The sequence below is a fragment of the Diceros bicornis genome, chromosome 31 (assembly GCF_020826845.1).
Source record: "Diceros bicornis minor isolate mBicDic1 chromosome 31, mDicBic1.mat.cur, whole genome shotgun sequence".
NCBI classification, from domain to species: Eukaryota; Metazoa; Chordata; class Mammalia; order Perissodactyla; family Rhinocerotidae; genus Diceros; species Diceros bicornis.
The window spans coordinates 27,048,394-27,073,839 of NC_080770.1; the positions used below are offsets into that span (position 1 = coordinate 27,048,394).

Here is a 25,446-nt window from a genome sequence, read left to right on the forward strand (position 1 = left end):
AAGACTGAAGGGCCAGCCCCGTGGCTTAGCGGTTAAGTGCGCGCCTTCCACTACTGGTGGCCCGGGTTCGGATCCCAGGTGCGCACTGATGCACTGCTTCTCCGGCCATGCTGAGGCCGCGTCCCACATACAGCAACTAGAAGGATGTGCAACTATGACATACAACTATCTACCGGGGCTTTGGGGAGAGAAAAAAAAAGGAGGAGGATTGGCAATAGATGTTAGCTCAGAGCCAGTCTTCCTCAGCAAAAAGAGGAGGATTAGCACGCATGTTAGCTCAGAGCTGATCTTCCTCACAAAAAAAAAGAAGACTGAAAATTACAAGTATTGTCAAGGATGTGGAACAACTGGAACTTTCATATACTACTAGTGGGAATGAAAAACACTATGGCCACTTTGGAAAGCAGTTTACAAAGTTAAAAGTGCACTTGGGGCCGGCCCTGTAGCTTTGCAGTTAAGTGCGTGCGCTCCGCTGCTGGCGGCCCGGGTTCGGATCCCGGGCGTGCACCTACGCACCGCTTCTCCGGCCATGCTGAGGCCACGTCCCACATACAGCAACTAGAAGGATGTGCAGCTATGACGTACAACTATCTACTGGGGGTTTGGGGAAAATAAATAAATAAAATTTAAAAATAAATAAATTAGCAAAGTCCTTAATCTTAAATTTAAAAAAAAAAAAGTGCATTTGCCAAGTGACCCAGCCACTCCTCTTTTTGATGTCTCCCCATGAAAAATGAAAACCTATATCCACATCATAGATTTTCACAAGATTGTTCATAGCAGCATTATTCATAGAGCCCAAAATTGGAAATAGACCAAATAAAATATCCATCAATTGGAAAATGGATAAATAAATTTTGGCATAGCCATACCATGAAATTTTGTGTAGTAATAAAAGAGATAAATATATTAATACTCAAAATAAAATATGGATTAATTTCAAAAATATTATGCTACATGAAAGAAGATTGCTATAAAACTAAAATACCATATGATAATTCCATTTATAGGAAATTCTAGAAAGGGCAAAACCATAGTGACAGTAGATCATTGGTTTTATGGGGGTGAAGGGTAAGGATCGTTTGCAAAGGGACACAAAGGAACTTTTTGGGATGACGGAAGTGTTCCAAACTTGATTGTGGTCATGTTTGCACTATTGTATATATTTGTCAATACACAACAAACTGTATACTTAAAATTGGCCATTTCTATCGCTATAGCTCAATAAAGCTGAATAATATTTTTAAATTGATAAAAATATTTTCTGCCATGGGGCCAGAGGACCCAAAGTCTTTTATATGCCTTCTTACAGACCTCAGTGTACCAGGAAATATTGCTGTTGTGACATCCTTGTCCTTAAACTTATGAAAGGGAGCCTGATGAGGAAAACGGACATCCCCATGGTTACCTGGGCACATAAGCTGCCTCTTCCTCAGTGGGATCTGTTTTTATCAGGACACTGCCTCTTCCTCAGACTTGTGTTCAGGCCACATATGTCTTATCGCAGGACTATCCAATCAAAATGGACTACAATCCTCTGGTGTTCTACCGCCAAATGAAATCATCTCATGCCTGCAAATGGATCTCTCAGAAAACCAAAAAGACCAGGAGTTATGCTGGCCAGAACAGCAGGAAAATGATATATTCTCTTTCCTTGCTTTGCCTTACTTTGCCATTTTTTCTTCTTTTCTTTCTGAGTCAAGGATAAACATATTTATCTATTGATAGGATTGTCTGTCTCTGTTGATTTGTTTGACACAAACTCTACTCGATACTTAGTTCTGCTTACCTGGTGTTTGGCAGTGCTGATCACGTTAGAATCTGAACTTAGAGATTCAGGGTAGTGACTACATCTTAATACTTATCCTGTGGATGGGAAGAAAGGAGAAATCTGTTGATTTTTGTGAAAGGTCTGGTGATTTTATGCAGCAGTTGGAGAATAACCCATTACTAATTGCTCACTCAACTGGATTTATTTATTTATTTTTTTAGGAAGATGGGCCCTGAGCTAACATCTGCCAATCCTCCTCTTTATTATTTTTTTTTTTTGCTGAGGAACACTGGCCCTGGGCTAACATCCGTGCCCGTCTTCCTCCACTTTATATGGGACGCCGGCGCAGCATGGCCTGACAAGTGGTGAGTTGGTGTGCGCCGGGGATCCGAACCGGCGAACCCCGGGCCGCAGCAGTGGAGCACGCACTTAATCGTTTGTGCCACCTGGCCGGCCCCTCAACTGGACTTAAATGGCTATTTGTAAAGTCACATTTTGTCACAGTTAAAACTTTATGTTCCCAAGTAGGTGTTGCTCAGTCGATTTGTCTTGTTTTGGAGAATGCTCACAGAGCGCATGTGCAGGCAATACCTAAAATGTGTTACCTGATAGTGGATGCGGTGTTGAGAAGGCAGGCTGGTGCCTAGAGGCTCGTATTGTTTGCTAAATGTAAGACTCAAATCATGTACAACATACATTAAAAGATTTTAGAGGTCATTTAATTGAAACTCTCATTATATACATTAGGAAAATGAGGCACAAAGAAGATAAATGACTTATCCAAGGTAACAAAGTATGTTAGTGTTAGACCTGGGACTAAAACTGAGGTTTTCTCTTCTTCTAACATTCTTACCACTATAGCATGCTGTACACTTCAAGGCTAATAAAAAAAAAAATTCAGTACGAGGGACTTCCCCTAAAGGAGAGTGGGGTGAGGGCCCTGTGTTCTAATGCTGAGTTGATTCTAACCAATATTTGTGGCGTTCAAAAGAACTCATATTTGCAGGCTCACAGCATTATTTTAGTTGGTAAGAGGCATAAAGTAACTGGGTGGGGATTTTAATAGCTTCTGGTAGTAAAATGGGGTGACAGCCTCATAGAATTTGATTCTGTTTTCGGTATTTTATAATAAGTTCACTTTACTCCAAATGAATGGTGGTTCATGTGGTTCCAGGACGAATTTCTTTTAAAAAGATTCTTACTCTTTAAGAAATATAGACATAGCCATAAAAACAATTCAGTCTTTTACCTCATTGCCTCCTTTTTCAACTGGTAATAAATTGTTGGCTGAGGCTTAGATAGGCACATAATAGGCAGTGGGAAACCCTCCATCAATGAAGAGATTTATCTCTGAATAGTCTGAGAAACATTCTTTTATGCAATAAATACTAAAGGTGGGAGATATAGGCCAACAAGGAATGAATAGACTATAAAGAGGCGTTTGTCAGGATGATGGTAAATATCAACCTTCAAAAAAGGAGAATTTTATAAACCACAGTCAGTACCTAAATTTTTTATGTGCTACTTTTGACAGGATCTGCCTTAAGCATATCTCCTTAAACAAATTTATTCTAGACTTCTACAGAGATTTTGCCCATGACACTTCTCTATGTCGTATGTTAAAGCCTTATTGCTATGTATCATTAGCTACTTTTTTTGGGTAATTTGATTTAGTTTATTAGTTTATCAGAGTTCAGTTTATTCCAGTTTTTATTCCTCATACCTGTTCAGGTGATTATCCAGAGAATTTCCGAGGTTATTCTTAGATAAGCTTTTGGAAAATGAATACATAGAAAGTGTCAATAATCAGCTACTGATTGCTTGTTGGAACTGGCTGTTCTACTCCCGCAAGACTCTTGACTTATTTTTTCAAATGATTATTTTTAAGATGTTACTAATTTTCTGTGAACTCTTCATTGTAGATTTTTAGGATTCTCTCTTCTCTTTGAGGTATCATTATTCTTATAATTCCTTACATCATGGAGGAGACCCCTGGTGGACAAGCACCCTGTGTATTTTGCATCATACCTCTAAAGGTCTGCTAATTTTACTGAAGTGCAGGGACCGAAGCTGGACCTAAATAATGGAAGATGCGGTTTGATTTACCAAGAACTATATTCTGATTCATCATCCGTGTTGTATTTTCTTTAACCAGAAATTGAAATTGTGGAATATCAGTGGATTTGCAGACTGCTTGTTGGTCATAATCTTAACTTTATATCAATATAAACAATTTGGTGTTAATTTGAGAGATTTGGACTGCGATACACAAGTTACGCACAACCCCACCCCCACCTACCCCCAAATACCTTTTAACTTCCCTAACTTAAGTTGAGAGTCCTCAATTTAATGTCTGATGTTGCATCAACTGATTGCATTGGGGATGGAATATTTGGACTGGCTTTAGTCAGCAAACATTTATCGGGAACCTTCTATGTTTTTAGTCTAGTAGGTTAACGTAAATGAGGCAGGATCAGCATATATCTAAAGCTGAAATTTACTGAGCACCTACTATGTATCTGATTAGCACTTTACCTATAGTATTTCGTTTAATAGACACAAAAATCTTGAGGCAGGTACTGCTAGTTCCCACATTTTATAGACAGAAGAATTGTGACTCAAGTAGGTCATGTAATTCACCCGAGGTCACTCACCTTATAGCAAAACTGGGACTTGAGCTCACACTTGTGAGACTCTGGAGTCCCTGGTCCCAACCTCAATGCTGTGCAGCCTCACAACTGAAGGCTTGGGTGAACCTGATTCCCCTCTGCAGTTTCACCCAGCGTTAGCATTAGGATACCTGGATTTTGTTCTTTCTTTATTCTCAGTAATTGACAACCTACTTGGCATTTAGTTTGTGTTCAATAAATGTTTGCTGAATGAATGCGTGTGCAGGAAAGTTGCTCCTCCTCAGGGTTTTTGCACTGACCTTGGATGGCTTCTCATTTCGTTTGTTAAAACACCAATGATAATGCAGGGGCACTAAGAAGGACAAAGAAGATCAAATAACCAAGTTAAAATGTTCTATTCCAAACACTAACAGTACAATATTGGAACGAAACTGCTGAACATAACAGATTTTTTTCCCTCCTCCAAAGAGAACAATTATTCGTGAAGTGAAGGACAAAGACATTTTGTAGCATTTTTATGAAAGAGAAACATATATCAGAGGGCATAATGAAATTTCGATAATAGAGTTTGCCTTTCTTCACCAAGCCTATCTTGCAACATACATTCTTAATGAAGGAAAAGATCAACAAGCCACAAACAGATCTTTTCTGTGGGAAATAAAGCAATTAGGAAATACAAAAGAAAGGAAAGAAAAAAATTCGAACAAACTGGAACATTTACAAGCATGTTAAGAAAATCAGTAAAATCAGACCTACTCTTAAGGCAACAAGTCTATTCAAGCATTGTTACAGATTGTCTGATCATTGCAAAGAAATCTCAGTTTGGAAGATTACAGTGGAATTAAAACCAAAAATGTTAGGACTCAAGCAAGGCATGTGAGAGACAGCTTTTATGGTTCACAACGATGTCACCTCATGAACTATGTCCTTATGCAGAAGGAGATCTACAGAGGTGCTCAAATTAACTGAATCAGAGCAGAATAGACAGGAGTTGGGATTTACTTTCTTTCAACCGAGTTATTGGTTAGTCATTTCAGTCTTATTCATCTGTCAATAATATTGAATTACAATTGAAAGCGTAGGACTGTGCTAGATAATGCAGGAAGAAACCGCTTTTCAAGCGCTCTCTCCTCCCTGTTGGTTTCAAAAGACTCTTACTCATCCCTCAAGAGTCATATGAGTTGCTGCCTCATCTGGGACACTGTCCCTGATCCCTTTAGGCAAAGTGAATCACTTTCTTTTCTGGGCCGGGCACTAATTTATTTGGTCCTGAGCTCTCCCCTACATATCTCACACAGCCCTTAGTCATTGTATTGTTACCATGTGCTTATGGCTGTCTCCTTGGATGAAGAACTGTCATACTGACTGTCAGCATAGAAGCAGGTGGTTAGAGTGTTTTTTTTTGAGGGATGCATAAAGGAATGAGTCTAGAAAACAGAACAATTGTCTTAACCTGCTCCCATTTACCAACCTCTGCCTATGAAATGAGTTTTATATCATTCATTCATTCAACATTTACTAAGAAACAGTCATATTCCAGGCACCTTGTTAGGCACGAGGGATACAGAAATAAGATATGATACCTCAAATCAAAGAGATTTGGAAAATTGGTAAACTTATTAAAAATACTTTCCCATATGGTAAATTTAATGTTATATGTTTTTTACCACAATAAAAAAAATCTATATAACTGTCCTGTTATCTTCAAAAGTGTCAAAGACAAGGAAAGGCTGAGGAATTGTTTCAGATTGAAGGAGATGAAAGAGCCATGACAACAAAATGCAATGCCTGATTCTGCAACTGCATCCTTCTGCTGTAAAGGAATTTGTTGGGACAACTGGATTGAAGGGGGTCTAAGGATTGGACGGTAGTGATATATCCGTGGTAATATCCTGATTTTGATGATTGTACTGTGGTTATGTAAGAGAATGTTCTTCTCCTTGGAAGTCACTTGGGCAGAAGAAAATATTACCAGATGGAAATCTGGATCTACTAAAGAGCACTGGAAATAATATATGTTAAAACACACACACACACACGCACACACATACACCTTTCTCATAGACTCTCACAGAGAGACATTTTTAATTTCAGTAACTTCAATGAGTTGATGTTGCAAGCAGAAGGGTCATTTGTTGTTGTTCTTTTATTTTTTATACTTGGGGAAATTTATACTCCTTCAACATCCAACAAAATCATTATGTGTGCTGGAACAGACCACTAGTGAGAGATTTTCAAGGATGGAAACTCTTTAAGAGCCAGAGTGTTTCCCTGATCACAACAGTTGCTCCAGTTTCTCAAGGGCCAGAACCAGGCACAAAGTTTGACTTTGTTGCAAAGAAAGGTGGGGCCCACTGCTCCCAGGCAAAATCATTACATCATCTTCGTCAGAGTCATGGGTAGGAAGGTGAGGTTTTTGCTCTTTTATTTTTAAAAATAACTTAAAATGTGTATATATAATTATGAGGAAAAAATTGAATGTTACATGTAATAACACCATACAGAGATACTGCCTTAATCCCTCAGTGTAGTTCTGTCTTCTATTATGCATAGGTAATGTGTACGAATTCTGCCCTACAACTATATGGGCAGAAGTGTGACACATTTTTATTTCTCCAAATCAAATTAAATGAATCTTTGCATCCTTTTCACTATTCTCCCTTTCTAGGGTCCCTAGAAAGAAATCTGGAGATTTACATGGTACCCTAAAAGTGAAGGACACTAATTTTTAGTCCATCAGAGTCTCAACTGAGATGTTCACTGACCAAGATCTCTTGATTCATCTTCTCTATCCCTCTGTACCAGGGAGTTTTACGTAAGGCTTCAAAAGCCACAGCTCTCAACGCCATAGCTCTTAGTGTTGAGGTTTCCAACATCGACTTGCCACATGGTCAAAGGTCAAAGGTCTCCTAGACATCTTTCACTCATAAATCTCCCTCAAATCCCCAACTCCTTTCATCTGCCTTAGAACATTCGCTTTTAGCTGCCTCACCCATTCACGTATCTCAGGACTGTATCCTTCACCCTATGCATAGACTTTAGCTCTTTGCCTCTGTAAGCCATGACTTTTAACGACAAAGCAGCTTAATTCTCTTGTGGAGATCTCTGGATTTCACGATCCAAAGACTTCTATCTTCTCCTTGGGGATGAATGTTATATGTCTATTTCTTTCTGATTCTTTTGCAGTAGGGAAAATACATCACACGTTAATAAATCATCCTGCCACACTTTTCATAAGTTTGTATTTTATAGTATTTAACTCTTTCAGCTCAGTTGAATAACTATTTGTTGAGTTATCTACCACGTGGACACAGTGATGAGGAAGACATTTTCTACAGTTGAAAAACTCGTGGTTTGGTGAGGAGCATTGGTCCCCACATGGCTACTTATTCTATGACTCTGAGTGATGCTTTAGGTGACTACTTCTGAGAATGGGTCTTTTTCCCTTGATGTTCCTCTTTCTCTTTTTTTTCCCCTCTCTTCTTTTTCACACATAAGCACAGGTGCAAGTTACTAGCATCTGTGCTGCCTCGTAGGGAAGCAATTCAGCCGATTTTTAGGCTTAGTAATGCCAAGAACCGTGGCTGTTTCTGATACCTTCTTTTTTCAGTTGATTTCAACTCTTTACTCGTCTCTTATAGTAGGAATGGGAGTCATTGGGGTCCACAGACACCCACTGGGTGCAGAGATTAGCTCCAGATGCTGCTATAATGTGTAGTTCACCCAGGCAGAAATACCACTCATTAAGACAAAATTCTGCCAGCAGGGATGCTTACCTGGCTTTTCCTACCATGTGGTACCTGAATATCGACTGTGATTCTTCCATTGGGTCCACCCAATCCTAACACTATAACATCCCAGGAACAATTGCTTAACTGGATCTTTATGAAAACAACAAATAATTAGTTTAAAGTGCACTTGGAATGAGAATTCTATCGATATAGGGATTAAATATAATACACATAGATGACATTTACTGAACTCATTATATACAGGTACTGTGCTAAGTGTTTTATGTTGAATTAACCCATTTAATTTTCATCACTCTGTGAGGTAGATGCTATTATTTTTCATTTTATTTATAAAGAAATGTGAGCTTTGAGTATTTATGCCCAAGGTCAACAGAACGAACACTTGACAGAGCTAAATATTCTGGTCTTAGCACCCATGCTCCAAACCATGAGATTTTACTGCCTCAGAATATGTGCAAAACCTGTAAATGATATTCAATACAGTTCTGGTTTTAAGCTATTAGTTCCTTTTCACTCCCTGGGAAAGTGCCCATATTCTTGTCTTTACGTGGTCTGCATCAAAATTACTGGTATAGTTTTTAGGGTACATTTTATGGTTTACAGAAAATTTTAGTTGTTGCATGTACCTTTGCTCCCAGTTACTCATCAACTGATTTCTATGAAAATTTGTTCCCGCCTCTGCTAATGCCTGCTGTTAATTCTTCATTATGGTGTGTATTAGTTTCCTATTGCTGATGTAACAAATTACCACAAACTTAGTGACTTAAAACAATACAAGTTTACTGTCTTACAGTTCTGGATGTCAGAAGACTGAAATAGGTTTCAGTGGGCTAAAATCAAGGTGTCAACAGGGCTGTTTTCCTTTTGAGGGCTTTAGGGAAGTGTCCACTTTCTTGCCTTTTCTTGATTCTAGAGGCTTCCACATTCCTTGGCTCATGACCCCTTCCATCTAGTATCAGCAATGGCTGGTCAAGTCTTCCTCATGCTGCATCACCCTGACACTGACTCTTCTGCTTCCCACTTTCACTCTAAAGGACTCTTGTGATTACATTGGGCCTACCTAGATAATCTAGGATAATCTCTTTAACTTAAAGTGAGCTGATTAACAACCTTAATTCCTTCTGCAACCTTAGTTCTCCCATGCCCTGTCATGTAACATTTTCACAGGTTCTGGGATTGGGACACTGATATCTTTGGGGGATCATTATTCTGCCTACCACATGGAGGGATAGTTTTGCTTCCTTTTGTCTGGAGCTTCTACCTGCTTATCTCTGCACTCTGATTCAGAGCTTTCTCCCTCTCTTCATTCTCTGTTGTACTCTGATAATCTGTGAGACGTTATATACCATTTATTAGGGGGAAGAGATACTTTTTGATTGGGAGTGAGCTAAAATTAAAGTTTATGTTGGGGAGAATGAAGGCCATTCATAACACCTCCTCGGTAACCCCAATACATTCTCCCCTTTGCTGGAACAACTAGGAGTCATTCTTGTTTCACTGTTACCCATCCAGGGTGACATGGGTAAAGTTATTCAGGGTTCTGGGAGAGCTTACATAGACAGACACTAGGACTTGGGGCTATAGGATTAGATAGGTAATTGAAAACTCCAATTTTCAATGGATATAGGGTCATTCTTGCAAAAGCATTATTTGTAATCATTGATATTCTTAGTTTATGGAGCTTTAGATAATCTGTCTTAATCCACTCCTTTCACTGACAAGGAAGTCAAATCTCAGAAACATGAAATGACTTGTCCAAGGTTCTACTTCCAATAAATTGCAGGCTTGGACCTGGAATTCAAATCACTACTTTTCCAGCTCACCACATTTCCTTCCATTAAGTAGTGACCCCCTTTACACTGGCTCCAGTGGGTTCAGCAACTGGCCAAGGGCCACAGGCTCTAAGCTGTAGAAGACTGTAGCCTATGATTCCTGTTTCCTGTCCTCTAGTCCAAAAAGATGGATCCTGGGATATAGTATTCTTGGGGATGTGTTCCAACTCTGGGTGAGGTGTTTCTTGTGTGTTGGGGGAATACTGAGATTTGAGTAACTTTAAGGGCAAGAGGACAAGGTTGATGACAGGGGTCTGGAGTAATAACAGCTGCGATTTTTGAAGACTTCTACTATGCCAGGCCAAGCACTTTACTGACCCTGTTATTGGCGTTTTGTCGCTTAATCCTCACAACAGCCTCATGTCTCCCAGCAGTAAATGTTACTGAGCTTTGTCAATATCTTATTATCTTTTTTTTTTTTTTCAAGCACAAAGAAGACTACTTCTCAGCCCCATGGTGGGAAGAGGTCCCAAAGTGACAAGCCAGTTCATGTGAGTATGACACTTGAGTAGAAGGGACACGCTTCACTTCCAGGCTGAGGCTGTGTGAAGCCCTGTGCTGTCGGTCCTTCAGGCTCTCTCTTCCTCTCTTCCCTTGTGGCAATGACAGAGGCCTTAGTCTTCCTGGCTGCAAGAGTGGGGAGTGATTGTGGGTGGCAGAGCCCCCTCTTGACTGGTGTGGGACATGCAGTTTGAGTGGTAAATACACTTTTGGTGGGTGAAGCTCCTGACCCAGTGGGATTGCGAGCTGAACCTAGCCCAGGCTAATATAAGTAGGTACGGTTATCTACAATTTTAGCTGGTGAAAACTTAGGAGTAGACTAGTTAAGTGGATTGTTGGTAATTGACAGAGCAGGGATGCAACAAGTCCTTGCCTGCCTGACTCAGAGCCTGTCCTGTGAATCCCTTCACCACACTCACTCCTGGTAGAGGACAGGCACAGGGGGAAGGTGTCAGCCGGAGGACAAGCTGCTTTGAGGAAGGGTCTGCACATTCCTACAGCCAAGTCTGGTGTCTTTTTTACTTTAAGTCTCCAGAACTTCCTGTTTTCCTTTATTCCCTTATTCTATTCTTTATTCTGATCCTGTGCCTTCCCGTAACTTTAAACACTTTAAAAAATTAAGCCCAGTTCTAGTATTCCCTCCACACTTCAGCGGTTGTGCACATGCCCTTGGATGATTTTCAACATTAAATACGTCCTCCGTCTCCCTCCCTCTCCATTGTCCCTGAGAAGCGAGTCTGCTTCCATCTCTTTCATGAAAGAAGACACTTTGTTCTAAACAAACAACACACAGAAAGAGACAGGGGTGAGCGAGGTGGGAAAGGCGGGGAACAAAGAGAGCTGCTTAGTGGAGATGGGGAGCGGGCTAGGCCTGTCAGTTCAGCTGGAGTGGAGAAAAGAGGCAGGGACAGCGTGGCACCTGGCGACTCCATCGCTTCAGACTTGCCTTCCCAGGGGTGCCCTCTAGGGCTGCGTTTCACCCGTCAGGCTGGGGAAGCTGTGGGAAGGAAGGAAATCACTATGCGTTTGACTTCGTCCCAGAGAATGACTGTGGTTGAGAAAAGTTAATGGTTGGAAAACAGATGTGGCTCTGTTCTGTGCAGCCGGGCCTTTCTGGTTTCTGAACTAGACCCAGTGGCTTTGCATTAGGCTCATGGCTGTCTGTGCGCCATAAGACAGCAAGAAGCTGCATTGTCAACAATTTAAATTTTTTTTTCTTTTTTTTTTTTTTCAGTTGGAGAAGGGTTTTGGCCATAGGTGAGAGAAGTCACAAAGTAAGAGGAGTGAGAGATGAACTAGAGGAATTTTACATCTCCATTTTCCCCCAGAATGAGGAGTCTTGGAAAGGTTATAAATGCTCAAAAGGTTAACACACGGCTTTGGCAGCAAACCTTTGTGTGGCCCGGGAAGGCAGGATTAAATCCTGTGGGGGAGAGTTTCAGGGGCAGGTTTCTGGGAAAAAATATAAAAGACTGTTTCGAATAGACCTACAATAAGGGGAAGGTGTTACATGGTATTAAGCTTCTCCTAATTGGAATGAGTTTAAGCAAAAGTGAGGGTATGTCATAAGAGGGACTCAAACAACTGATAGGCAGAATTTCCTAAATTGTGCCCTGTAGTTGACCTCCTTCAGAATCAACTAAGGGACTTGTCAAAAATGCGTATTTCCAGGCTTCACCTCAGACTCAGCATTTGAGAATGTCTTCAGTTGGGCGCTGGAATCTGAGTTCCTTCAGAAAATCTTTTATACTCTAAGGACCACTTTCAGACAGAGGGTTTATGCTAGGATGACTTTCGAAGATGCTTTCAATTCGAGAATTTGTGACTTAGGTTCTAGAACTGCTTTTGCTGTTGACAAGATATGCAACTTTCAACAAATCATTTAATCCCTCAATTTCCTTGTCAATCTGGATGATCTTAGTTACATTTGGGGACTTAAACATTAATATCTATTCCTGGCTCCTGCCTCTGAAAATTCTGATTCAGTAAGTCTAGGGTAATTTGTATGGTCAGCCAGGTTTGGGAACCAATGAAGTAAATTTTCTCCAAGGATTTTCTAGCATCAAAATTTCATGAGTCTACATTATTTAACATTATCAAAAAGGTATTATGTGTCATCTTATCCATATCTACTCCAACCAGGATGTTTTGGGAGCTGGCTCCCCAATCTGGATCAAGTTTTGATCATTTATTTATTTATTTTCCACAATCACAATGAGGTAGACATTATCTAGGAATATGCTCTTTTTTTTTCTCCTAGCAAATATAGAATCAAACTACTGTAGTACCAAAAGATGTCCAAGTATTACCTACATTGTACCTACCTTCTTCCAGGAGATGGTTTTCTCTAATTGTCTGGGGACTGGACCCCAGAATTTGCATGGCTCCATGGTGATAGAGGGTAGCTTGCTCTTTGTACCGTACTCTGTGCACTACACTGAGGGATTGCTATGGAATTGAGGGGTCTCCTTTTAATTTTCTCTCCCAGAGCAGAAATTATGGGTCACAATGCATTTTAATCACAATAATCTCCACCTTACTTACAATACCATGGGGCAAAAATTTCCCCAGTGTTTTATAGAAATACACAAGTCAGGCAAGCTTGGCTTCTTAACACAGGAAAACTTTAAGGGAGGAAATTTTTAGATTGCACATGTTTTTCTAAGTATAGTAGATATGTAGCATATATTTTAAAAAGGGTTCAGAGAATATAGTATATGTTATGTAAAAAAAATAACTACGGTTATTTAATACATCTATTCTTGGGAGAAGGAAAAATCATTACTTGGTACTTGCAGGGGTCTCAGGCTTCGTAAAGGGAAATTTTCCAAGGGTTTGCAGAGTTTGGAGGTTTCTGACAGGATGGTCTCACCAACATTCACCTGAATTATTAAGTGTAAATCCATATGCTGGTGGCTCTGTCCTAAACAAAGTGGGGCAGATGTCCAAAAATAACCACTGTGTCCTGATTCATTTATTATCCTGAAAATAATTTTGGAAGAGATTCTCAGGCCTGATGTTGAGACATTAAGCAGCTTCCAACTTCACCAGCTCTAGAGTAGAGTGTTTTTTTGTAATACCTTTGATTGTCTAAAATCGTCTTTCTTGCTTAGAAATTTTCCTGTTCTAGGAGAAGCAAGTGCTTATTAACAATTAACTTTATCTCTGCTACCGTAGTGAGTCTTTTGAAATGAGAGCAATGCTTTGCTTCCCTCTGTCTCTCAAGTCAAAGAAAATCACAGTGGTCCTCATTCTTAGTGAGCACAGAATGCACCTGGGTAAAATTGGGAAAAAAAGAAAAAGAGAGAGAGATGAGAGAGAATTTCTGACATCCACTGCCAGAGATCTGACTTGGTGGATATAGGTCTGGGATGTGTCGGCATTTTAACAGCAATCCTATGCACAGTTCATTTGGGAATGTAGTCCTTCTCTCCTGGCAATGAACATGGCTTGTGGGTTAGAATAGGGCAGCTTCCTACCCCAGAATTACCTCTAGACATTATGTCTGCACACTGGTTGCCTTGTTTTGAAAAACAGTGGGAATATACCCTATAAATAAAAAGAAAGAAAAATCACTCGACTCTTAAAAGATAAAAATGGGAACCAAGAGAAGGGAGTTGGAGAAGTTTGCTTGAGTTTTGAACAGATTCAGACAAAAAACAAGCTTCTCATGTAGGTATCACTTTGGAGACTTAAAAAGTATAAGGGGGTTATTTTAAATAAGAGCAAGGAAGGGAAACACACAATCAAGCACCAGATGAGAAGCTGGATTTGATAAAGTGTTATTTATGCAATGACCTTACTTATGTAATGATTTTACAGTATTTGTTCTTTCATTTGATGTTTTATTCCTCTATTTATTCAGTAAGTATTTATTGAGAATCTACTAGCACAGAGAATATGAAGTTCTGTGCTAGGTATTGTCAGGAATTTTAGAAAGCAGCACACATAGCCCTTTCTTTAGGAGTTTAAAATGTAGTAGGAGATTCAAGATAAGTTCACATGAAAAGCTACGTAACAACACAAGACATGATGCACACAGTGTCGCTAGGCAGTATGTGGTTAAGCACCAAGTAGTGCAGATGTGTGTCGGATGTACTTGTCTCTCTTCTCCATGATGTCTCCTACCAACTACGTAGAACCTGTTCTTCTGTTCTGTTTTCCCTTTGGTATTAGGTCCAAACCCAAAAAAACCATCTTCAGAAAATATATTGTCGGTAGAATCTGGCTTGAGAATCAAGGTTTCTTTTTCTGGCCCCTCAAGCCTGTCTACATGCCCGCTTTGCTAAAAATTTCTGATGCTTGTGCAACAATCCATGTTGGCAACATGCTTAGCATTTTGTCCCATAGACTTACCTTGAGTGTTTGTCAGGGATCACTTTGTTGCTAGACACAGAAACCTAATGTGACTTAGGTGTGGATGAATCCAAAGTTTAACTTGTATCAGCGGTCATTCTCACTCATTTCTCAGCTCTGCCTTCTCTTCATTGGCTTAAAACATTGGTAAGTTTCTGTCACGTGGTAGTAAAGAAGGCTCGTGGCAGCACCAAGCCTACGTTTGTTCAATGCCATCGTTTCAAAAGGAGAGTGCTTGTTTTCCTCACATTTCCAGCAAATATCATCGGGAGGAAGGTAACAACTCAACTTCAACCAACAACTGTGATCTAGGTGATTGGTTTGTTTTCACTCCTAGAACCAGTGCGTGATAGAAACTCAAGAGCTGCTGGGCAGGTAAAAATCATTACATGGTCCTTACACCTTGCCCTTCGGATTATGACAAAAGAAGCATAATTTCATAAATATGCTAATGCTTTTATGGCTATATGCTTTCAGTCTACTTGAAAACACAAATGCATTTTAATAAATACATGTCTGGCTGCATATAATGCTCCCCAAATAAAACCCAACAGTGTTCTAAAATGTAGCAAGAAAGATATAAGAATGATAAATGATTTTGTCAAATTAACAGAAGAGAACTTTACTTGAAAACTCTAAATTCCTGTGACTTTTAGGGCAAGTGTCTGCCTTCCTTATTTCTTTTACATTAGCAAAAGCCACCTTAACTATATTATACAATGTAAAATTGACATGTTGTCTTTTTATTATTATTTACAGCTGACAATGATTATTTACTCTATGGGAAAGTAAAATGCTGTCCAGGGAATCCTGCAATAATTAGTTTCAAAGGTGTGTGTGCACATGGATGGGGAAGGAAGTAATTATAAGTAAATTTGCAGGTTGTCATCCAATAAATTTGCTTTAGGGTAAACCTATTTATTTATTTATTTTTTTTTTTTAAAGATTTTATTTATTTATTTTTTTCCTCTTAAAGCCCCAGTAGGTAGTTGTATGTCATAGCTGCACATCCTTCTAGTTGCTGCATGTGGGACGCGGCCTCAGCATGGCCGGAGAAGCGGCGCGTCGGTGCGCGCCGGGGATGCCAACCCAGGCCGCCAGCAGCGGAGCGCGCGCGCTTAACCGCTAGGCCACGGGGCCGGCCAAAACCTATTTATTTTTAAAATGCCATTGGAAATACATCAAAGCTATATTTTCTCTTTTAATTCTCTTATAATTGAGTTTACCAACACCAGTGGGGTTATTCATAGGATCTGCTCACAATACAGTGGCTTTCAGGGTATTATGTTATTTGAAACTTAGCTCAGGGACCAAAATGCAGATGGTCAATTTAGAAAGAGGGAAGACAGCTATAACAACTTAAGGAGATTGAAAGAGAGTGAATGATCTAGTGGGTAAAGAACAGCTGTTAAGTACTCTCCACCTATTTCCTTGGTTCCTAATGTCCTTCAGATCTCTTCTGTGAATGGTCACAAGATATATGAGAAAGAATCGTGGTTTTGGATTTAGGCAAACATGGATTCAAATCCTGCTTCTACCACCAAGTGGCCAAGTGACTATGGCAAAGTCTTAGTTTTCTTATCCATGTAATGGAATCAATTAGATACTTAATAGTACCAATAAAAGTATTAATTGAGATGATGTTCTTAAAGTGCTTCCTGAAGCACCTGGCAAAACCTGAATACTCAGTAATTGGTAGTTCCCTCTGCTTAACTTTAGAAAGCACCAGGATTTGCACCGGAGAGGATTGGAGGCATGGACAGAGATTTATATTTCTGTAGTACGTCATCTAGCTTCTTTGAAATGCTTTCTTTCTTAGACAGAGTGCTTAATGGTCATCAAGGACCATATCAAGGGGCAGGTTTCAACATGATTTGGGCATTATTCTTTCTTGTTTGTTCTTGCAGGTAGTGAGCATAGAAACTCATAGAAACCACCCCTGTTCTGGAAGGAAGCTGTGCCTGTAGGACCCTATAAAAAGAAAATTTATTTTTTAAAAAAGCACAAAAGTAATTCAATGGAGAAAGAAAAATATTTTTGAGAAACCTCCTGGAACCACTGGATAACCATATAGAAAAACAAAACAAGGCATTAAACTCAATCCTTGCCTCATACCATACACAAAAATTAATTTGAGATGGATAATATTCCTAAAGGAAAACAAAGAATAATATGTTTGCAACCTTGGAGTAGACACGGATATCTTAGAACTCAAAAAGCACCAAATAAAGAAAAATATGTTATGCTGGATCTCATAAAAATAAAAATTAAAAAATCCCTGCTTCTCACAAGACACCATTAAAGAAAGGCAAGCCACTGTCTGGAGAACAAATTTGCAGTGCGTGTCTATGACAAATGGTTTGTTTCTAGAACATGAGAAAAAAATACAATGCCTCAATAAGAAGACAAACAACCCAATAAAAGTAGGCAAAAACAAAACAAACAAAAAACCTTGAATGGACATTTCACAGAAGATATACAAATGGCCAAAAAGCAAACACATTCAGTATTGTAAGATATCACTTTTCGCCTAGTATAATGGCTAAAATTGAGAAGACCGACAATACCAAATGTTTGTGAAGACGCAGAGCAACTGGAATTCTTTTGTATTTCTGGTGGGAGTATAAAATAGTATAACATCTTTGGAAAACAGGTAGGCAACTTCTTAAAAAGTTAAACATCCACCTACCTTGTGGCACAGCAATCTCATTTTTAAATATTTACTGAAAAAAAAATGAAGACATATGTGCACAAAAGGACATGTATAAAATTTTTCCTAGCATGTTTTTTTTTTCTTAACAGTTCAAACTGGAAAGTATCCAAATAGCCCCCAACAGATGGACAAATTGTGACATAGTCACTCAATGTAGTACCTATCAGCAACACAAAAAGAGCAAACTATTATTAATACATGCAACAACATGGATAAATCTCAAAAATATTATGCTGAGCAAAAGAATCTAGACACAGAATGAATACATACTGTGCATGAACATTTATACAAGGTCTAACAGACAGAAATAAACTCTGATGACAGATGTTAACTGCAGTGGTTTCCTAGGGGAGTGTTGGTTTCCCTGAAACAAACATGAAGGAACTTTCTGGGTGGTGGAAATGCTCTATATCCTGATTGGGGTGATGTTGACTCAGGTATTTACACTTGTCAAAACCCATCAAAACGTTAACTACCGTGGGTGTATTTTGTTTGTAAATTGTACTTTAAAAAGTAGATAAGGGAATGCAGAGGAGTATGTGTAATTACATAATTATCAGGCCAATCTCTTCCCAAGAAAATAATATTCAGTTTCTTCAGAATGGTCTGAATTAGTCCTTAATAGATCCCCCAAGGCACACAGTTTCTATCATCCACGCTTATGTATACTTGACAGGGAGGTGTAGAGAGTAGGGTTCGTGGCTAGGACCAACAGGCTCCTTCTCCTGGAGTCATGGTGACTTCCATCACCTCCTCCTCCCCCTCTGCTCTCCCGTTCCGCTCCTTCTTCTCTCTTCCTTCCACTTTCTCTTCTGCCTTCTCCTATTCTTCTTCCCCTCTTCCTTTTTATGTGCATTTTAACAATTTTGGAAAACACAGGTACACATGAAAAGCAGCGGAGAAGACCACTCATTTATACCTCCTCGTGTATACAGGAGGTATCCAGATATGTATACAGATATTTCCATTGTTCAGTTAATTTCTCTCCTACTTGAGTTAATTTTTCCCTGAGACGATGCTGACTGTACAGTTTTGAAGTCTGCTGCTCTCTATTAACTTATCATAGCGTATATCTACCGTAACTCATTCTGAAGATATTTCATGCGTCATACATTCCTTTACATAACATATAGTAATTTAGCCATTCATTTTGTGAATGTGGATATTTACATAGTGTTAAGTTTTTTTATTTTTATAAACAACTCTATGATGAGCATCTTTGTATATAAGCCTTTTACATTAATTTTAAAATTTTAATGCAAGTTATATATACACATATTTTAAAGAATCAATTACTTGTACAAGGCATATTAAAAAACAACAACACTGTACTACACCCCTCTCTCTCATCACCACAAATTTTCTCTCTCTAGAAGCAACCACTTTCTATTATTGTAGCTATTCCTTTTGATATTTACTTCTGTATTTCTAATTAATGTGCTATGTTAGCACTTGTTGATTTTAAAATTTTGAACATGGTCTGTTGAATTTACACTATGGAAAATGAGATTGAATTATCTTTTACACCACTCCTCGCCTTGCACCACACATACACCCATCTATGCATCATCTCAATAGAGCTGTGAAGGTCCATAATCCATTAAATATTGCTTTGAAAATGTGGCTGTGGCTAAGAGTAGGTTATGAACATCCCTTGTTCGTCTGAGAACGTACTATCATCATCTAATCTTAATGATGCCTCAGTCTCATTATGGCTTTTGATGTGTATGGACATATTTAAAGCTATTACATATTGGCAGATAAATCAGCTTTTTATGGTCTTGTATGACCTCGGGCTTTCTAAATTGCTTTCTGGAAAAAAGACATAGGAGACTCTCATGAGGGTTTCTCGTTGTCTAGGCTTTGGGGTTGATAATAATACGTATCAGTCAGGCTTCAATCAGAGAAGCAGAACCATGAGCAGAAATATATATACGTGGTTTCGTGGGTCTCCAGCTTGCTGACTGCAGATCTTGAGGCTTAGCCTCCGTAATTGCATGAGCCTATTCCTTATAATAAATCTGTTTATTATAAACAATAATTATATATTTATTATAAAGAATATAATCAGGTGTTCCTTTCTCTCTGAGCACACTGCTCTTCTTTATGAGATACTTTCACTCTGTCATTTGCTCCAAGACCACATGCTGGGGTTGACAGCCACACATATACTCGGTCAACATGTGGAGAATCATTTTCAGTTTCTCACAATGACGTGTAGGTGACTTCACTCTCCAGGACTTCACTATCTTACTTCCAAGTTTTACACTTATAAAACCTATAGGATCTATAACAGCACATAATAATAAGGCTTGCTGCCTCTAAAATGGCAAGGTTCGTAAAATACTTTCATAAATTCTCCTGAAACTCCTTTAATAGATGATAACACGCTATTGCACCTTGCCAATTAATACACTTTTTTAGATGCCCTAATTGCAAGCAAACTTTTGTTGAGAATTTACTATATGTCAGCTACTGTGCAAGGTGCTTTTATATACAGCATCATTCAGTCTTCAAAACACATGAGAGATAGGTAGCATTAATTCCATTTAAAATGGATAAATTGAGGCCTATCCTAATAGCCATTCCTAATGCCTATATCTAATAACCAGGATTTAAACTAAGTCTACCAGGTTTTGTTTCATGGGATGTGAGTATACGTTTTGTCCGTGTGAATAAACTGATAAAGCTTTTCATGAAAGAGGAATTTAATTCATTATGTAATTTTTCAAAATTGCTTTTAAAGATCATTAATTTAGCCAATTTCAGCTAGCAAGAACTTTTAAAGGATTACATGTAGCTATTTTTTGTTTATGAACCAGAAGATACATTTGCATTGAGAGTTTCAGTGAATCCAAATTTTCCTTCTAATATCATGGCCAGTATTGGGAATTGAAATAGAGGCTGCTATTGAAAGTTTCATAACATTTAATTTTGCTATACTTAAACTCAGATGCATGACTTGAAATAAACATTTACAGTCATTTTTGTTCTTGTCATTTATAGAGAGGAGCATTGCCCTTACTACCCAAAGGACTTCGAAAAATTCATCATCTGGGTGCTTCATTAATGCCCCTTCTTCTCCATGGTGGCCATCATCAGGACCACCAAAGGAGACTCCGTCTCTGGATGGGGCCAGGTACAACTGAGGCAGAGATTTGAGGGAGGCAGCATAGGATAGAGGCTAAGATCGTGGGTTCTGGAGTCAGGGAGATCTCAGCTCATAACTAAACTCTGCTACTAACTAGCTTATGAACTCTTTTATATTGCTTAATCTTGCTGAGTCTTGTGTTCATCTGTAAACAAGGATTGATAATGGTAGCTACCTAACAGATTCGTTGTGAGAAGTAAATGAGATAATGCATGAGAAATTCTTAGTACAATCACTGATGATTTGTAAACAATAAATGTTAGCTCATGTTTTCACATCCTCATCATCATTGTCATCATCATTACTGCCATAAAATAGCAGGAAAATTGTCTTGAAGGAAATGAGACGTCCTTGTAACTCTGAAGGAGCTGCAGATTATGAAACAGCCCTGTAGAGGGTCCATGTAGACCCATTCATGAGAAGCACACAGAGTGAGAAAGAGGGGATGTGAGTCGGCCTCAGACCACAGCCTTCTTACTGTAGAGGGAGAGGCAGTGGACTGGATGATTTTGAAGATCATGGCCTACTATAGTTGTTTGATCCTCAGTCATTATGTGAATATTTTATGGTATTAAATATGAAGGGGGTTAGCGGGGAATTCATTCATTCATTCATTCAAAATATATTTACTGGGTGCCTATTCCAGATCTGACACACATTCTTTTAGGAACTGGGGCACAGCCTTGAATTAAAAAGATAAAAATTCCTGACTTCGTGGAATTTGCATACACAGGAGGAGACAGACAATACATCATAAAGGATAAAATATACGGTATGCCAGATAGTGATAAATGTTAGGAAGAAAAATGAAAACCAAAGCATAGAAGAGGGATAGGTAATTCTGGGAGGTTGTTGCAATTTAAAAGAGGATGGTCAGAGAAGTTCTCACAGAGAAGGGGACATTTTAATCAAAGAATTGAAGGAGGTGAGGGACGCAGGAAAGAACATTCTGGGTAGAGGAAAGAGCAAATGCAAAGCTTTGAAGTGGGGCCTAACTGTTGTGTTCAATGAAGAATAAGAAAGGATCATTGTGCTAGAGTACAGTGAGCCAGTGAGAGAGTCACAGAGGATGGGGTCAGAGAGGTGGGTGGGAGGGTGCATACTATTTAAAGCCTTCTAAGCCATTGTAAGGACTTTGGCTTTTACTCTGAGATAGGAGACCATTAGCAGGTTTTGAATAGAAGAGTAACATATTGTGACTTACTTTTAAAAGGTATCACTCTAGTTGTTGAAAATAGAATATAGAGGACAAAGCCAAAAATAGGGAGATGTGTTACACTAATCCAGGTAAGCAGGTTAGTTGCTTGGATCAGGGTGGTAAATGGTAGATGTGGTAAAAAATGATAGATTTCTGGATATATTTTAAAGGGCAATCCATCAAGATTCATTGCTGGGTTGTATTTGGAAAGTAAGAGAAATTGATGAAACATGTTTGTAGATATTGAGAGATAGAAAAATGTATATAGAGATTTATACACATAAAGTATATATACTTTTATATATTTGTTAAATTTCAGATGCCATCCAAATGAAGATGTTGAATAAGCAGTAGGCTGAGTCTGGGGTTCAGGAAATAGGAGATCAGGACTGGAGAAGTACATTTGTGAATATATTTAAATGGCATTTAAAACCATGAGATTAGATGAGATCACCAAGGGAGGGAATGCAGATAGAAAAGATAAGAAGCTCGACTGATGAGACCTAAAGTACTCCAAAATTTAGAGGGCAGGTTGATGAGAAGGAATTAGTAAAGAATTCTGAGAGCCAGAGTGGTAAGAGGAAAACCAGAGGTTGGGGATCCTGGATGTCAAGTGAAAAATGTGTTATAAAGACCAGGAACTGTCCGTTGGATTTAAAAGCAGGAAAGTCTGGTGATCTTGACACTAAATTAGTAGAAAGCTGGTATGATTTGGAAATTAAGCTGAGCTTTGCCCCTGTTCAGTAAGAGAACTCCAGGTGGACACATTGAACTAAATGCGTGGACACAGACAGAAATAGGATATTGCATCAGAAGAAGTCCCAGCCACATTGGGTAAAGTAATGAGAAATTTGCCCAAGGGTGCTCACTGATGAACAGGAGCTAAGAGAATGTCAGTGCTCACATTGCATTCCATATCACATCCTGGATATGACAGCTAAAAATAGGCTCATTTCCCACTTGGCTGATACTGAAGGATTTTTAAAAAATTAACTATTCATATTCTTTTATTTAAAGGTATGGCCTATCTGTGTAATTCTATATAGGATGCTTTTGAATTTCAGGTCTTAAGATATCTCCCTTAGGTCTTCTCAAAGCACTTCCTTTCAGTACTCATAGCCTTAGACCGCTATCTTGGTAATTATGTTTATTAAATGAATTAGTGAGTGCAGAAAAATGTAGTCATTTATTTTTCCTCTGGGACAATCTTAAACTTCAATTTATTCTGTGTATTCAATTTCATTCAGCCTTACAACTTGAGCTTTTTTGACGAAGCTGATTTGATCTTATAGTGCTTCCTGTGATTCTGTCTAAATTGCTAGGAGGTGCCTATAGAAGAGAAGGGTCAGCCCTCTTACTGTCTGGATTATACCTGAGGTACAGCTTCTTCTATTTCCTATTATGGCAAATGTCTGTGCTTTGTAATTACCTAAGGCCATTAAAATATCTCCTCTTAGCCTACCCCAGGGTCCCTGGCCATTTGCAGCTATGATGTATGGTTTTCCTTATTAGTGAAACTAGAGACAGAATTTCCCCTTGGTTGTTCTCTGGAATTGGGTTAACTGTGGGGGTGTTGCTGAGATCAGACACCAAAGCAGAAGGGTTTAATCATATTATTAGCAAAGGGATGGGGTATTCAGGGTATTAGTGGAGCAGCAAAAGGCTTTTGATTATAGCATTCAGGCTCATCAAACGTTTTCTAAATAGCTCTGTGTCCTTTTCTCTTCCTTCAGTAAATGCAATTATATGTCAATAAAAAAATAATATTATATTAAAAAATACATATTTTGCACCTACCGTGAACAATATTACCTTGCTATCTACAAAGACATCACCATGCACTTTTTCCTATTGCTGACTCTACTACTCATTCACTCTTCAGAAGCAATGTATCAGCTAAGTAAGAATAATATCACAAGGTGTTTTGCAAGCCCTGTCATAAGTCTGAAGATGCAAGTGTGAGATTTTTCTCTTTCATTACTAGCAGTGTGACTCAGAGTTAGACATTTGTTCTTTCAGAGACTCAGCTTACTTATAAAATGGAAACAGCAACATTTACCTCCCATGATGTGGACTAACTGTGCTTTGCACTCAATAGACATTTTAATAAATGGTAGGATTCCTCCATAAAATATTTTATTTATTTTTATTCCTACCTCAAGTACCAGACTCAATTATAAATCATAATCAATATTTTCTGCAAAATGAAATCCTCTTTCAAAAGATTTGTCTTACAAGCAATCATATTAAAAAGTATGGGCGGGGCTGGCCTGGTGGCACAGCAAAGTTCGCATGTTCCGCTTCGGTGGCCCAGGTTCACGGGTCCTGGGTGTGGACCTACTCATCACTCATCAAGCCATGCTGAGGCAGCATCCCACATAGAAGAACTAGAAGGACCCACAACTAGGATATACAACTATGTACTTGGGGCTTTAGGGAGGGAAAAAAAAAGGAAGATTGGCAACAGATGTTAGCTCAGGGCCAATCTTCCTTTAAAAAAATGTAGCAGGCATTTTAAAAAAAACAACAGTATGGGCCATGGCAAGATTCCATCTTTTTTATGGCTAACTAGTATTCCATTGGATATATATATGTATACCACATCTTCTTTATCCACTTATCTGTTGATGAGCACTTAGGTTGTTTCCAAGTATTAGCTACTGTGAATAATGTTGCAATGGACATGGGGTTGCATAGATCCTTTTGATTTAGTGTTTTCATGTTCTTTGGATAAATACCCAGAAGTGGAACAGCTAGATTGTATGGTAGTTTTAGTTTTAATTTTTTGAGGAATCTCCACACTGTTTTCCATAGTGGCTGCACCAATTTACATTCCCACCAGCAATGTATGAGGGTTCCCTTCTCTCCACATCTTCTCCAACACTTGCTATCTCTTGTCCTTTATGGACCTAGAGGGTATTATGCTAAGTGAAATAAGTCAGATGGAGAAAGAAAAATACTGTATGATTTCACTCATGTGGAAGATACAACAACAAACAAGCCCATAGACACAGAGAACAGATTGGAGGTTACTAGAAGAAAAGGAGGGTGGGGGAGGATGAAAGGGGTAAAGAGGGACATTTGTATGGTAATGGATGAAAACTAGACTTAGTGGTGAACATGATGTAGTTTACACAGAAGTCTAAATATGATGATGTACAGCTGAAATTTATATAATGTTATAAACTGATGTTACCTCAATAAAAGAAAAACGGTATGTGCCATGAGCACCTGATCATTGTACCACTCTCTCATTTACGTAACAGAGAATCCACTTAGCAGACAAGGTTGTTGACTGCAGTCCTTTCAAGTGTGGGTGTTGAAGCTTGTCCCTTTGACCCAACCCTGCCCCGTAGCCCGTCTCTTAGACTACTCTTTGGTCTTACAATTGTCCTTGGAGCACTGCAGGGAGGCGTCCTCAAGGGGTGTCCAGATAGTGGCAGAGTTATCTCCTGTATTGCCCTTGCTCATGGTGAGGGTTGGGTGTGGACAGAACGACATTCCGGCCCATGTGATGTCGGAACACAGGTGCAGTCCTATTG

General features: G+C 39.0%; 1 long non-coding RNA gene across 3 annotated transcripts in view; it reads left to right on the forward strand.

The window, feature by feature from the left end:
* Positions 1–25,446, forward strand: part of LOC131395217 (uncharacterized) — a 311,825-nt gene that overhangs the window by 199,148 nt on the left and 87,231 nt on the right. For 2 of the 3 annotated variants that reach the window (XR_009216299.1, XR_009216301.1), the window contains one exon: positions 10,413–10,476. This is a non-coding gene — a long non-coding RNA (uncharacterized LOC131395217). Of the gene's footprint in view, positions 1–10,412; positions 10,477–20,561; positions 20,695–25,446 lie in introns of all 3 variants that reach the window. The other variant, XR_009216300.1, reaches the window with a different exon arrangement.